This window comes from Hemiscyllium ocellatum, chromosome 36 (assembly GCF_020745735.1).
Source record: "Hemiscyllium ocellatum isolate sHemOce1 chromosome 36, sHemOce1.pat.X.cur, whole genome shotgun sequence".
NCBI classification, from domain to species: domain Eukaryota; kingdom Metazoa; phylum Chordata; class Chondrichthyes; order Orectolobiformes; family Hemiscylliidae; genus Hemiscyllium; species Hemiscyllium ocellatum.
In genome coordinates this window covers 5,595,159-5,611,402 of record NC_083436.1, presented here as the reverse complement: position 1 = coordinate 5,611,402, position 16,244 = coordinate 5,595,159, and positions in this window count along the sequence as shown.

Below are 16,244 nucleotides of genomic sequence, written 5' to 3'. Positions count from 1 at the left end.
CCGGATACAGTGAGCAGATTGAATACTGACACCCCTAATCCTGGTACTGTGAAGAGAGCGAATACTGAAACTCTTAAACCTGATACTGTGGTCAGAGTGAATACTGAAACTCCTAATTCTGATACTGTGACCAGAGTGAAGAACGAAATTCCTAATACTGATACTGTGATCAGAGTGGATACTGAAACTCCTAACACTGAAACTGTGATCAGAGTGAACATTGAAACTGCTAATACTGATACTATGATCAGAGAGATTACTAAACCTCCAAATCCAGACACCGTGATCAGAGTGAATACTGAAACGCCTAATCCAGATAATGTGATCAGAGTGAATACTGAGACTCCTGCTCCAAATACTGTGACCAGAGTGAATACTGAAACTCCTAAACCTGATACTGTGATCAGAGTGAATAATGAAACTCCTAATCCTGGTACTGTGACCAGAGTGAACACTGAAACTGCAAATCCTGATAATGTGACCATTGTGAATACTGAAACCCCTAATCCTGATACTGTGATCTGAGTGGATACTGAAACTCCAAACACTGAAACTGTGATCAGAGTGAACATTGAAACTCCTAATACTGACACTATGATCAGAGAGAATGCTAAACCTCCAAATCCAGATAGTGTGATCAGAGCGAATACTGAAACTCCTAATCCAGATAATGTCAACAGAGTGAATAATGAAACTCCTACTCCAAATACTGTGACCAGAGTGAATACTGAAACTCCTAATCCGGATGCAGTGAGCAGATTGAATACTGACACTCCTATTCCTGGTACTGTGAAGAGAGTGAATACTGAAACACCTAAACCTGATACTGTGGCCAGAGTGAATACTGAAACTCCGAATCCTGACATGATGAACCAGAGTGAATACTGAAATTCCTCATCCTAATACTGTGATCAGAGTGGATACTGAAACTCCTAACACTGACACTGGGATCAGCATGAATACAGAAAATGCCAATCTTGATAATGTGATCAGAGTGAATACTGAAACTCCTAAACCTGATACTGTGATCAGAGTGAATAATGAAACTCCTAACCCTGATGCTGTGACCAGAGTGAACACTGAAACTCCTAATCCAGATAATGTGATCAGAGTGAATACTGAAACTCCTACTCCAAATACTGTGACCAGAGAGAATACTGAAACTTCTAAACCTGATCCTGTGATCAGAGTGAATACTGAAAATCCGAATCCTGATACTGTGACCAGAGTGAATACTGAAACTCCTAACCCTGATCCTGTGATCAGAGTGAATACTGAAAATCCGAATCCTGATACTGTGACCATGGAGAATACTGAAATTCTTAACACTGAGAGTGTGACCAGAGTAAATACTGAAAATCCATTCCTGATCATGTGACCAGATTGAATACTGAAACTCCGAATCCTGAATCTTTGACCAGTGCGAATACTGAAACTCCTAATCTGGATGCTGTGACCCGAGTGAATACGGAAACTTCTTATTTTGATACTGTGATCAGAGTGAATACTGAAACACCTAATCCTGGTACTGTAATGGGAACAAATACTGAAACCCCTAACCCTGATACTGTGACCAGATTGAATACTGAAACTCCGAATCCTGAAACTGTGACCAGAGTGCACACTGAAACTCCTAATCCAGATAATGTGAACAGAGTGAATAATGAAACTCCTACTCCAAATACTGTGACCAGAGTGAACACTGAAACTCCTAAACCTGCTACTGTGATCAGAGTGGATGCTGAAACTCCTAACACTGATACTGTGATCAGCATGAATACTGAAAATCCTAATCTTGATAATGTGTTCAGAGTGAATACTGAAACTCCTAAACCTGATACTGTGATCAGAGTGAATAATGAAACTCCTAACCCTGATACTGTGACCAGAGAGTGAACACTGAAACTCCTAATCCAGATAATGTGATCAGAGTGAATACTGAAACTCATACTCCAAATACTGTGACCAGAGTGAATACTGAAACCCCTAATCCTGATGCTGTGATCAGAGTGAATACTGAAACTCCAAATCCTGATACTGTGACCAGAGTGAATACTGAAACTCTTAATCCTGATACTGTGACCAGAGTGAATACTGAAACTCCTAACTCTGATACTGTGATCAGAGGGAATACTGAAACTCCTAACCCTGATACTGTGAGCAGAGTGAATACTGATACTTCTAATCCTGATACTGTGATCAGAGTGGATAATGAAACTCCTAATCCTGGTACTGTGATGAAAGCGAATACTGAAACCCCTAACCCTGATCCTGTGATCAGAGTGAATACTGAAAATCCGAATCCTGATACTGTGACCATGGAGAATACTGAAAATCTTAACACTGATAGTGTGACCAGAGTAAATACTGAAAATCCATTCCTGATCATGTGACCAGATTGAATACTGAAACTCCGAATCCTGAAACTGTGACCAGAGTGAATACTGAAACTCCTAATCTAGATGCTGTGACCCGAGTGAATGCGGAAACTTCTAATTTTGATACTGTGATCAGAGTGAATACTGAAACATCTAATCCTGGTACTGTAATGAGAACAAAGACTGAAACCCCTAACCCTGATAATGTGGCCAGAGTGAATACTGAAACCCCTAATCCTGATGCTGTGACCAGATTGAACGCTGAAACTCCGAATCCTGAAACTGTGACCAGAGTGAATACTGAAACTCCTAATCCAGATAATGTGAACAGAGTGAATAATGAAACTCCTACTCCAAATACTGTGACCAGAGTGAATACTGAAACTCCTAAACCTGATACTGTGATCAGAGTGAATACTGAAACTCCTAAACCTGATACTGTGATCAGAGTGAATACTGAAACTCCTAATCATGGTACTGTGACCAGAGTGAATACTGAAACTGCAAATCCTGATACTGTGATCATAGTGAATACTGAAACTCCTAATCCTGATACTGTGACCAGAGAGTAGACTGAAACTCCTAATACTGATACTGTGATCAGAGTGGATGCTGAAACTCCTAACCCTGACACTGTGATCAGCATGAATACTGAAAATCCTAATCTTGATAATGTGATCAGACTGAATACTGAAACTCCTAAACCTGATACTGTGATTAGAGTGAATAATGAAACTCCTAATCCTGATAATGTGGCCAGTGTGAATACTGAAACTCCTAATCCGGATACAGTGAGCAGATTGAATACTGACACTCCTAATCCTGGTACTGTGAAGAGAGCGAATACTGAAACTCCTAATCCTGATACTGTGATCAGAGTGGATACTGAAAATCCTAATCCTGATACTGAGACCATGGAGAATACTGAAATTCTTAACACTGATAGTGTGACCAGAGTAAATACTGAAACTACGAATTCTGAAACTGTGACCAGAGTGAATACTGAAACTCCTAATCTAGATGCTGTGACCCGAGTGAATACGGAAACTTCTAATTTTGATACTGTGATCAGAGTGAATACTGAAATACCTAATCCTGGTACTGTAATGAGAACAAATACTGAAACCCCTAACCCTGATACTGTGACCAGAATGAATACCGAAAGACCAAATCCTGATACTGTGACTAGAGGGAATAGTGAAACTCCTAATCCTAATACTGTGATCAGAGTGAATGCTGAAACTCCTAACAGTGAAACTGTGATCAGAGTGAATACTGAAACTGCTAATCCTGATAATGTGACCAGAGTGAATACTGAAACTCCTAATCCTGATGCCCTGACGAGAGTGAATACTGAAACTCCGAATCCTGATATTGTGACCAGAGTGAAAACTGAAACTTTTTACACTGATACTGTGACCAGGGTGAATACTGAAACTCTTAATCCTAATGCTGTGACCAGAGTGAATACTGAAACTCCGAATCCTGATATGGTGACCAGAGTGAATACTGAAACTCCTCATCCTGATACTGTGACCAGAGTGGATACTGAAAGTCCTAACATTGACACTGGGATCAGCATGAATACAGAAAATCCTAATCTTGATAATGTGATAAGAGTGAATACTGAAACTCCTCATCCTGATACTGTGATCAGAGTGGATACTGAAACTCCTAACATTGACACTGGGATCAGTGTGAATACAGAAAATCCTAATCTTGATAATGTGATCAGAGTGAATACTGAAACTCCAAATACTGATACTATGATCAGAGTGAATACTGAACCTCCAAATCCAGATACTCTGATCAGAGTGAATACTGAAACTCCTAATCCTGATACTGTGATCAGAGTGAATAATGAAACTCCTAATCCTGGTACTGTGGCCAGAGTGAATACTGAAACTGCAAATCCTGATAGAGTAACCATAGTCAATACTGAAACTCCTTATACTGATACTATGATCAGAGTGAATAGTGAAACTCCAAATCCAGACACTGTGATTTGAGTAAATACTGAAACTCTTAATCCAGATACTGTGGCCAGAGTGAATAATGAAACTCCTAATTCTGATACTGTGACCAGAGTGAATACTGAAACACTTAATCCTGGTACTGTGATCAGAGTGAATACTCAAACTCCTAATCCTGATACTATGACGGGAGTGAATTCTAAAACTCCTAACTCTGATACTGTGATCAAAGTGAACACTGAAACTCCAACACCAGATAATGTGATCAGAGTGAATACTGAAACTCCTACTCTACATACTGTGACCAGAGTGAATACTGAAACTCCTAAACCTGACACTGTGATCAGAGTGAATATTGAAATTCCTAATCTAGATACTGTGATCAGAGTGGATACTCAAACTCCTAACACTGACACTGTGATCAGAGTGAATACTGAAACTCCAAATCCAGATAATGTGATCAGAGTGTAGACTGAAACTCCTAATCCTGATACTGTGACCAGAGTGAGACTGAAATTCCTAACCCTGATACTGTGATCAGAGTGGATGATGAAACTCCTAACACTGACACTGTGATCAGCATGAATACTGAAAATCCTAATCTTGATAATGTGATCAGAGTGAATACTGAAACTCCTAATACTTATACTATGATCAGAGTGAACACTGAAACTCCAAATCCAGAAAATGTGATCAGAGTGTAGACTGAAACTCCTAATCCTGATACTATGACCAGAGTGTGACTGAAATTCCTAATCCTGATACTGTGACCAAAGTCAGACTGAATTCCTAAACCAAATACTGTGACCAGAGTGAATAATGAAACTCCTAATCCTGGTACTGTGACCGGCGGGAACACTGAAACTCTGAATCCTGATATTGTGACCATAGTGAATACTGAAACTCCTAACCCGGATACTGTGACCAGAGTGAATACTGACACTCCTAATCCTGATACTGTGATCAGAGTGAGCACTGAAATTCCAATTCCAGATAATGTGATCAGAGTGAATACAGAAACTCCTAATCCAGATAATGTGATCAAAGTGAATACTGAAACTCCTAATACTGTTACTATGATCAGAGTGAATAATGAAACTCCAAATGCAGATACTGGAACAGAGTGAATACTGAAACTCGTAAACCTGATACTGTGATCAGAGTGAATACAGAAACTCCTAATCCTGATAGTGTGACCAGAGTGAATACTGAAACTCCTAATCCTGATAATGTGGTCAGAGTGAATACTGAAACTCCAAACTCTGATACTGTGATCAGAGTGAGCACTGAAACTCCAATTCCAGATAATGTGATCAGAGTGATTACAGAAACTCCTAATCCAGAAAATGTATTCAGAGTGAATACTGAAACTCCAAAACCTGACACTGCGATCAGAGTGAATACTGAAACTCTTAACACTGACACTGTGATCAGCATGAATAGTGAAAATCCTAATCTTGATAATGTGATCAGAGTGAATACTGAAACTCCTAATACTGATACTATGATCAGAGTGAGTACTGAAACTCCAAACCCAGATAATGTGTTCAGAGTGAATACTGAAACTCCTACTCCAAATACTGTGACCAGAGTGAATACTGAAACTCCTAAACCTGATACTGTGATCAGAGTGAATAATGAAACTCATAATCCTGGTACTGTGACCAGAGTGAACACTGAAACTCTGAATCCTGATATTGTGACCAGAGTGAATACTGAAACTCCTAATCCAGATAATGTGGTCAGAGTGAATACTGAAACTCCTACTCCAAATACTGTGACCAGAGTGAATACTGAAACTCCAAAACCTGATGCTGTGATCAGAGTGACTAATGAAACTCCTAATCCTGATAATGTGGCCAGTGTGAATACTGAAACTCCTAATCCGGATACAGTGAGCAGATTTAATACTGACATTCCTAATCCTGGTACTGTGAAGAGAGCGAATACTGAAACACCTAAACCTGATACTGTGGTCAGAGTGAATACTGAAACTCCTAATTCTGATACTGTGACCAGAGTGAAGACTGAAATTCCTAATACTGATACTGTGATCAGAGTGGATACTGAAACTCCTAACACGGAAACTGTGATCAGAGTGAACATTGAAACTGCTAATACTGATACTATGATCAGAGAGATTACTAAACCTCCAAATCCAGACACTGTGATCAGAGTGAATACTGAAACGCCTAATCCAGATAATGTGATCAGAGTGAATACTGAGACTCCTACTCCAAATACTGTGACCAGAGTGAATACTGAAACTCCTAAACCTGATACTGTGATCAGAGTGAATAATGAAACTCCTAATCCTGGTACTGTGACCAGAGTGAACACTGAAACTGCAAATCCTGATAATGTGACCATTGTGAATAATGAAACCCCTAATCCTGATACTGTGATCAGAGTGGATACTGAAACTCCAAACACTGAAACTGTGATCAGAGTGAACATTGAAACTCCTAATACTGACACTATGATCAGAGAGAATGCTAAACCGCCAAATCCAGATAGTGTGATCAGAGCGAATACTGAAACTCCTAATCCAGATAATGTGAACAGAGTGAATAATGAAACTCCTAATCATGATACTGTGACCAGAGTGAATACTGAAACTGCAAATCCTTATACTGTGACCCGAGTGTAGACTGAAACTCCTAATCCTGATAATGTGATCAGAGTGAATACTGAAACTCCTAATACTGATAATATGATCAGAGTGAATACTGAAACTCCAAATCCAGATAATGTGATCGGAGTGTAGACTGAAACTCTGAATCCTGGTACTGTGACCAGAGTGAGACTGAAATTCCTAATCCTGGTACTGTGACCAGAGTGAACACTGAAACTCTGAATCCTGATACTGTGATCAGAGTGAATACTGAAAATCCTAATCTTGATAATGTGATCAGAGTGAATACTGAAACTCCTAAACCAGATACTGTGATTAGAGTGAATAATGAAACTCCTAATCCTGGTACTGTGACCAGAGTGAACACTGAAACTGCAAATCCTGATAATGTGACCATTGTGAATACTGAAACCCCTAATCCTGATACAGTGACCAGAGTGAATACTGAAACTCCAAATCCAGATAATGTGATCAGAGTGTAGACTGAAACTCCTAATCCTGATACTGTGATCAGAGTGGATGATGAAACTCTTAACACTGACACTGTGATCAGCATGAATACTGAAAATCCTAATCTTGATAATGTGATCAGAGTGAATACTGAAACTCCTAATACTGATACTATGATCAGAGTGAACACTGAAACTCCAAATCCAGAAAATGTGATCAGAGTGTAGACTGAAACTCCTAATCCTGATACTGTGACCAGAGTGAATAATGAAACTCCTAATCCTGGTACTGTGGCCAGAGTGAATACTGACACTGCAAATCCTGATAGAGTAACCATAGTCAATACTGAAACTCCTTATACTGATACTATGATCAGAGTGAATACTGAAACTCCAAATCCAGATACTGTGATTTGAGTAATTACTGAAACTCTTAATCCAGATACTGTGGCCAGAGTGAATAATGAAACTCCTAATTCTGATACTGTGACCAGAGTGAATACTGAAACACTTAATCCTGGTACTGTGATCAGAGTGAATACTCAAACTCCTAATCCTGATACTGTGACCCGAGTGAATTCTAAAACTCCTAACTCTGATACTGTGATCAAAGTGAACACTGAAACTTCAACACCAGATAATGTGATCAGAGTGAATACTGAAACTCCTACTCCACATACTGTGACCAGAGTGAATACTGAAACTCCTAAACCTGATACTGTGATCAGAGTGAATAATGAAACTCATAATCCTGGTACTGTGACCAGAGTGAACACTGAAACTCCAAATCCAGATAATGTGATCAGAGTGTAGACTGAAACTCCTAATCCTGATACTGTGACCAGAGTGAGACTGAAATTCCTAACCCTGATACTGTGATCAGAGTGGATGATGAAACTCTTAACACTGACACTGTGATCAGCATGAATACTGAAAATCCTAATCTTGATAATGTGATCAGAGTGAATACTGAAACTCCTAATACTGATACTATGATCAGAGTGAACACTGAAACTCCAAATCCAGAAAATGTGATCAGAGTGTAGACAGAAACTACTAATCCTGATACTGTGACCAGAGTGTGACTGAAATTCCTAATCCTGATACTGTGACCGAAGTCAGACTGAATTCCTAAACCAAATACTGTGACCAGAGTGAATAATGAAACTCCTAATCCTGGTACTGTGACCGGCGGGAACACTGAAACTCTGAATCCTGATATTGTGACCATAGTGAATACTGAAACTCCTAACCCGGATACTGTGACCAGAGTGAATACTGACACTCCTAATCCTGATACTGTGATCAGAGTGAGCACTGAAATTCCAATTCCAGATAATGTGATCAGAGTGAATACAGAAACTCCTAATCCAGATAATGTGATCAAAGTGAATACTGAAACTCCTAATACTGTTACTATGATCAGAGTGAATAATGAAACTCCAAATCCAGATACTGGAACCAGAGTGAATACTGAAACTCCAAATCCAGATACTGTGACCAGAGTGAATACTGAAACTCCTAATCCTGATACTGTGACCAGAGTGAATACTGAAACTCCTAATCCTGATAATGTGGTCAGAGTGAATACTGAAACTCCAAACTCTGATACTGTGATCAGAGTGAGCACTGAAACTCCAATTCCAGATAATGTGATCAGAGTGATTACAGAAACTCCTAATCCAGAAAATGTGTTCAGAGTGAATACTGAAACTCCTAAACCTGACACTGCGATCAGAGTGAATACTGAAACTCCTAATACTGATACTATGATCAGAGTGAGTACTGAAACTCCAAACCCAGATAATGTGTTCAGAGTGAATACTGAAACTCCTACTCCAAATACTGTGACCAGAGTGAATACTGAAACTCCAAAACCTGATGCTGTGATCAGAGTGAATAATGAAACTCCTAATCCTGATAATGTGGCCAGTGTGAATACTGAAACTCCTAATCCGGATACAGTGAGCAGATTTAATACTGACACTCCTAATCCTGGTACTGTGAAGAGAGCGAATACTGAAACACCTAAACCTGATACTGTGGCCAGAGTGAATACTGAAACTCCTAATTCTGATACTGTGATCAGAGTGGATACTGAAACTCCTAACACTGAAACTGTGATCAGAGTGAACATTGAAACTGCTAATACTGATACTATGATCAGAGAGATTACTAAACCACCAAATCCAGACACCGTGATCAGAGTGAATACTGAAACGCCTAATCCAGATAATGTGATCAGAGTGAATACTGAGACTCCTACTCCAAATACTGTGACCAGAGTGAATACTGAAACTCCTAAACCTGATACTGTGATCAGAGTGAATAATGAAACTCCTAATCCTGGTACTGTGAACAGAGTGAGACTGAAATTCCTAATCCTGGTACTGTGACCAGAGTGAACAGTGAAACTCTGAATCCTGATACTGTGATCAGAGTGAATACTGAAAATCCTAATCTTGATAATGTGATCAGAGTGAATACTGAAACTCCTACTCCAAATACTGTGACCAGAGTGAATACTGAAACTCCTAAACCAGATACTGTGATTAGAGTGAATAATGAAACTCCTAATCCTGGTACTGTGACCAGAGTGAACACTGAAACTGCAAATCCTGATAATGTGACCATTGTGAATACTGAAACCCCTAATCCTGATAGTGACCAGAGTGAATACTGAAACTCCAAATCCAGATAATGTGATCAGAGTGGATGATGAAACTCTTAACACTGACACTGTGATCAGCATGAATACTGAAAATCCTAATCTTGATAATGTGATCAGAGTGAATACTGAAACTCCTAATACTTATACTATGATCAGAGTGAACACTGAAACTCCAAATCCAGAAAATGTGATCAGAGTGTAGACTGAAACTCCTAATCCTGATACTGTGACCAGAGTGTGACTGAAATTCCTAATCCTGATACTGTGACCGAAGTCAGACTGAATTCCTAAACCAAATACTGTGACCAGAGTGAATAATGAAACTCCTAATCCTGGTATTGTGACCGGAGGGAACACTGAAACTCTGAATCCTGATATTGTGACCATAGTGAATACTGAAACTCCTAACCCGGATACTGTGACCAGAGTGAATACTGACACTCCTAATCCTGATACTGTGATCAGAGTGAGCACTGAAATTCCAATTCCAGATAATGTGATCAGAGTGAATACAGAAACTCCTAATCCAGATAATGTGATCAAAGTGAATACTGAAACTCCTAATACTGTTACTATGATCAGAGTGAATAATGAAACTCCAAATCCAGATACTGGAACCAGAGTGAATACTGAAACTCCAAATCCAGATACTGTGATCAGAGTGAATACTGAAACTCCTAATCCTGATACTGTGACCAGAGTGAATACTGAAACTCCTAATCCTGATAATGTGGTCAGAGTGAATACTGAAACTCCAAACTCTGATACTGTGATCAGAGTGATTACAGAAACTCCTAATCCAGAAAATGTGTTCAGAGTGAATACTGAAACTCCTAAACCTGACACTGCGATCAGAGTGAATACTGAAACTCCTAATACTGATACTATGATCAGAGTGAGTACTGAAACTCCAAACCCAGATAATGTGTTCAGAGTGAATACTGAAACTCCTACTCCAAATACTGTGACCAGAGTGAATACTGAAACTCCTAAACCTGATACTGTGATCAGAGTGAATAATGAAACTCATAATCCTGGTACTGTGACCAGAGTGAACACTGAAACTCTGAATCCTGATATTGTGACCAGAGTGAATACTGAAACTCCTAATCCAGATAATGTGGTCAGAGTGAATACTGAAACTCCTACTCCAAATACTGTGACCAGAGTGAATACTGAAACTCCTAAACCTGATGCTGTGATCAGAGTGAATAATGAAACTCCTAATCCTGATAATGTGGCCAGTGTGAATACTGAAACTCCTAATCCGGATACAGTGAGCAGATTTAATACTGACACTCCTAATCCTGGTACTGTGAAGAGAGCGAATACTGAAACTCCTAATCCTGATACTGTGATCAGAGTGGATACTGAAACTCCAAACACTGAAACTGTGATCAGAGTGAACATTGAAACTCCTAATACTGACACTATGATCAGAGAGAATGCTAAACCTCCAAATCCAGATAGTGTGATCAGAGCGAATACTGAAGCTCCTAATCCAGATACTGTGATCAGAGTGGATACTGAAACTCCTAACACTGACACTGTGATCAGAGTGAATACAGAAACTCCTAATACTGATAATATGATCAGAGTGAATACTGAAACTCCAAATCCAGATAATGTGATCAGAGTGTAGACTGAAACTCTGAATCCTGGTACTGTGACCAGAGTGAGACTGAAATTCCTAATCCTTGTACTGTGACCAGAGTGAACACTGAAACTCTGAATCCTGATACTGTGATCAGAGTGAATACTGAAAATCCTAATCTTGATAATGTGATCAGAGTAAAAAATGAGGTCTGCAGATGCTGGAGATCACAGCTGCAAATGTGTTGCTGGTCAAAGCACAGCAGGTTAGGCAGCATCTCAGGAATAGAGAATTCGACGTTTCGAGCATAAGCCCTTGATGAAGGGCTTATGCTCGAAACGTCGAATTCTCTATTCCTGAGATGCTGCCTAACCTGCTGTGCTTTGACCAGCAACACATTTGCAAATGTGATCAGAGTGAATACTGAAACTCCTACTCCAAATACTGTGACCAGAGTGAATACTGAAACTCCTAAACCAGATACTGTGATTAGAGTGAATAACGAAATTCCTAATCCTGGTACTGTGACCAGAGTGAACACTGAAACTGCAAATCCTGATAATGTGACCACTGTGAATACTGAAACCCCTAATCCTGATACAGTGACCCGAGTGAATACTGAAACTCCAAATCCAGATAATGTGATCAGAGTGTAGACTGAAACTCCTAATCCTGATACTGTCATCAGAGTGGATGATGAAACTCTTAACACTGACACTGATCAGCATGAATACTGAAAATCCTAATCTTGATAATGTGATCAGAGTGAATAATGAAACTCCGAATCCTGATACTGTGATCAGAGTGAATACTGAAACTCCTAATACTGACACTGTGATCAGCATGAATAGTGAAAATCCTAATCTTGATAATGTGATCAGAGTGTAGACTGAAACTCCTAATACTGATACGATGATCAGAGTGAATACTGAAACTCCAAACCCAGATAATGTGTTCAGAGTGAATACTGAAACTCCTACTTCAAATACTGTGACCAGAGTGAATACTGAAACTCATAAACCTGATACTGTGATCAGAGTAAATAATGAAACTCATAATCCTGATAATGTGACCAGAGTGAATACTGAAACTCCTAATCCAGATAATGTGGTCAGAGTGAATACTGAAACTCCTAATACTGATACTATGATCAGAATGAATACTGAAACTCCAAACCCAGATAATGTGTTCAGAGTGAATACTGAAACTCCTACTCCAAATACTGTGACCAGAGTGAATACTGAAACTCCTAAACCTGATACTGTGATCAGAGTGAATAATGAAACTCCTAATCCTGATAATGTGGCCAGTGTGAATACTGAAACTCCTCATCCGGATACAGTGAGCAGATTGAATACTGACACCCCTAATCCTGGTACTGTGAAGAGAGCGAATACTGAAACTCTTAAACCTGATACTGTGGTCAGAGTGAATACTGAAACTCCTAATTCTGATACTGTGACCAGAGTGAAGACTGAAATTCCTAATACTGATACTGTGATCAGAGTGGATACTGAAACTCCTAACACGGAAACTGTGATCAGAGTGAACATTGAAACTGCTAATACTGATACTATGATCAGAGAGATTACTAAACCTCCAAATCCAGACACCGTGATCAGAGTGAATACTGAAACGCCTAATCCAGATAATGTGATCAGAGTGAATACTGAGACTCCTGCTCCAAATACTGTGACCAGAGTGAATACTGAAACTCCTAAACCTGATACTGTGATCAGAGTGAATAATGAAACTCCTAATCCTGGTACTGTGACCAGAGTGAACACTGAAACTGCAAATCCTGATAATGTGACCATTGTGAATACTGAAACCCCTAATCCTGATACTGTGATCTGAGTGGATACTGAAACTCCAAACACTGAAACTGTGATCAGAGTGAACATTGAAACTCCTAATACTGACACTATGATCAGAGAGAATGCTAAACCTCCAAATCCAGATAGTGTGATCAGAGCGAATACTGAAACTCCTAATCCAGATAATGTCAACAGAGTGAATAATGAAACTCCTACTCCAAATACTGTGACCAGAGTGAATACTGAAACTCCTAATCCGGATGCAGTGAGCAGATTGAATACTGACACTCCTATTCCTGGTACTGTGAAGAGAGTGAATACTGAAACACCTAAACCTGATACTGTGGCCAGAGTGAATACTGAAACTCCGAATCCTGACATGATGAACCAGAGTGAATACTGAAATTCCTCATCCTAATACTGTGATCAGAGTGGATACTGAAACTCCTAACACTGACACTGGGATCAGCATGAATACAGAAAATGCCAATCTTGATAATGTGATCAGAGTGAATACTGAAACTCCTAAACCTGATACTGTGATCAGAGTGAATAATGAAACTCCTAACCCTGATGCTGTGACCAGAGTGAACACTGAAACTCCTAATCCAGATAATGTGATCAGAGTGAATACTGAAACTCCTACTCCAAATACTGTGACCAGAGAGAATACTGAAACTTCTAAACCTGATCCTGTGATCAGAGTGAATACTGAAAATCCGAATCCTGATACTGTGACCAGAGTGAATACTGAAACTCCTAACCCTGATCCTGTGATCAGAGTGAATACTGAAAATCCGAATCCTGATACTGTGACCATGGAGAATACTGAAATTCTTAACACTGAGAGTGTGACCAGAGTAAATACTGAAAATCCATTCCTGATCATGTGACCAGATTGAATACTGAAACTCCGAATCCTGAATCTTTGACCAGTGCGAATACTGAAACTCCTAATCTGGATGCTGTGACCCGAGTGAATACGGAAACTTCTTATTTTGATACTGTGATCAGAGTGAATACTGAAACACCTAATCCTGGTACTGTAATGGGAACAAATACTGAAACCCCTAACCCTGATACTGTGACCAGATTGAATACTGAAACTCCGAATCCTGAAACTGTGACCAGAGTGCACACTGAAACTCCTAATCCAGATAATGTGAACAGAGTGAATAATGAAACTCCTACTCCAAATACTGTGACCAGAGTGAACACTGAAACTCCTAAACCTGCTACTGTGATCAGAGTGGATGCTGAAACTCCTAACACTGATACTGTGATCAGCATGAATACTGAAAATCCTAATCTTGATAATGTGTTCAGAGTGAATACTGAAACTCCTAAACCTGATACTGTGATCAGAGTGAATAATGAAACTCCTAACCCTGATACTGTGACCAGAGAGTGAACACTGAAACTCCTAATCCAGATAATGTGATCAGAGTGAATACTGAAACTCATACTCCAAATACTGTGACCAGAGTGAATACTGAAACCCCTAATCCTGATGCTGTGATCAGAGTGAATACTGAAACTCCAAATCCTGATACTGTGACCAGAGTGAATACTGAAACTCTTAATCCTGATACTGTGACCAGAGTGAATACTGAAACTCCTAACTCTGATACTGTGATCAGAGGGAATACTGAAACTCCTAACCCTGATACTGTGAGCAGAGTGAATACTGATACTTCTAATCCTGATACTGTGATCAGAGTGGATAATGAAACTCCTAATCCTGGTACTGTGATGAAAGCGAATACTGAAACCCCTAACCCTGATCCTGTGATCAGAGTGAATACTGAAAATCCGAATCCTGATACTGTGACCATGGAGAATACTGAAAATCTTAACACTGATAGTGTGACCAGAGTAAATACTGAAAATCCATTCCTGATCATGTGACCAGATTGAATACTGAAACTCCGAATCCTGAAACTGTGACCAGAGTGAATACTGAAACTCCTAATCTAGATGCTGTGACCCGAGTGAATGCGGAAACTTCTAATTTTGATACTGTGATCAGAGTGAATACTGAAACATCTAATCCTGGTACTGTAATGAGAACAAAGACTGAAACCCCTAACCCTGATAATGTGGCCAGAGTGAATACTGAAACCCCTAATCCTGATGCTGTGACCAGATTGAACGCTGAAACTCCGAATCCTGAAACTGTGACCAGAGTGAATACTGAAACTCCTAATCCAGATAATGTGAACAGAGTGAATAATGAAACTCCTACTCCAAATACTGTGACCAGAGTGAATACTGAAACTCCTAAACCTGATACTGTGATCAGAGTGAATACTGAAACTCCTAAACCTGATACTGTGATCAGAGTGAATACTGAAACTCCTAATCATGGTACTGTGACCAGAGTGAATACTGAAACTGCAAATCCTGATACTGTGATCATAGTGAATACTGAAACTCCTAATCCTGATACTGTGACCAGAGAGTAGACTGAAACTCCTAATACTGATACTGTGATCAGAGTGGATGCTGAAACTCCTAACCCTGACACTGTGATCAGCATGAATACTGAAAATCCTAATCTTGATAATGTGATCAGACTGAATACTGAAACTCCTAAACCTGATACTGTGATTAGAGTGAATAATGAAACTCCTAATCCTGATAATGTGGCCAGTGTGAATACTGAAACTCCTAATCCGGATACAGTGAGCAGATTGAATACTGACACTCCTAATCCTGGTACTGTGA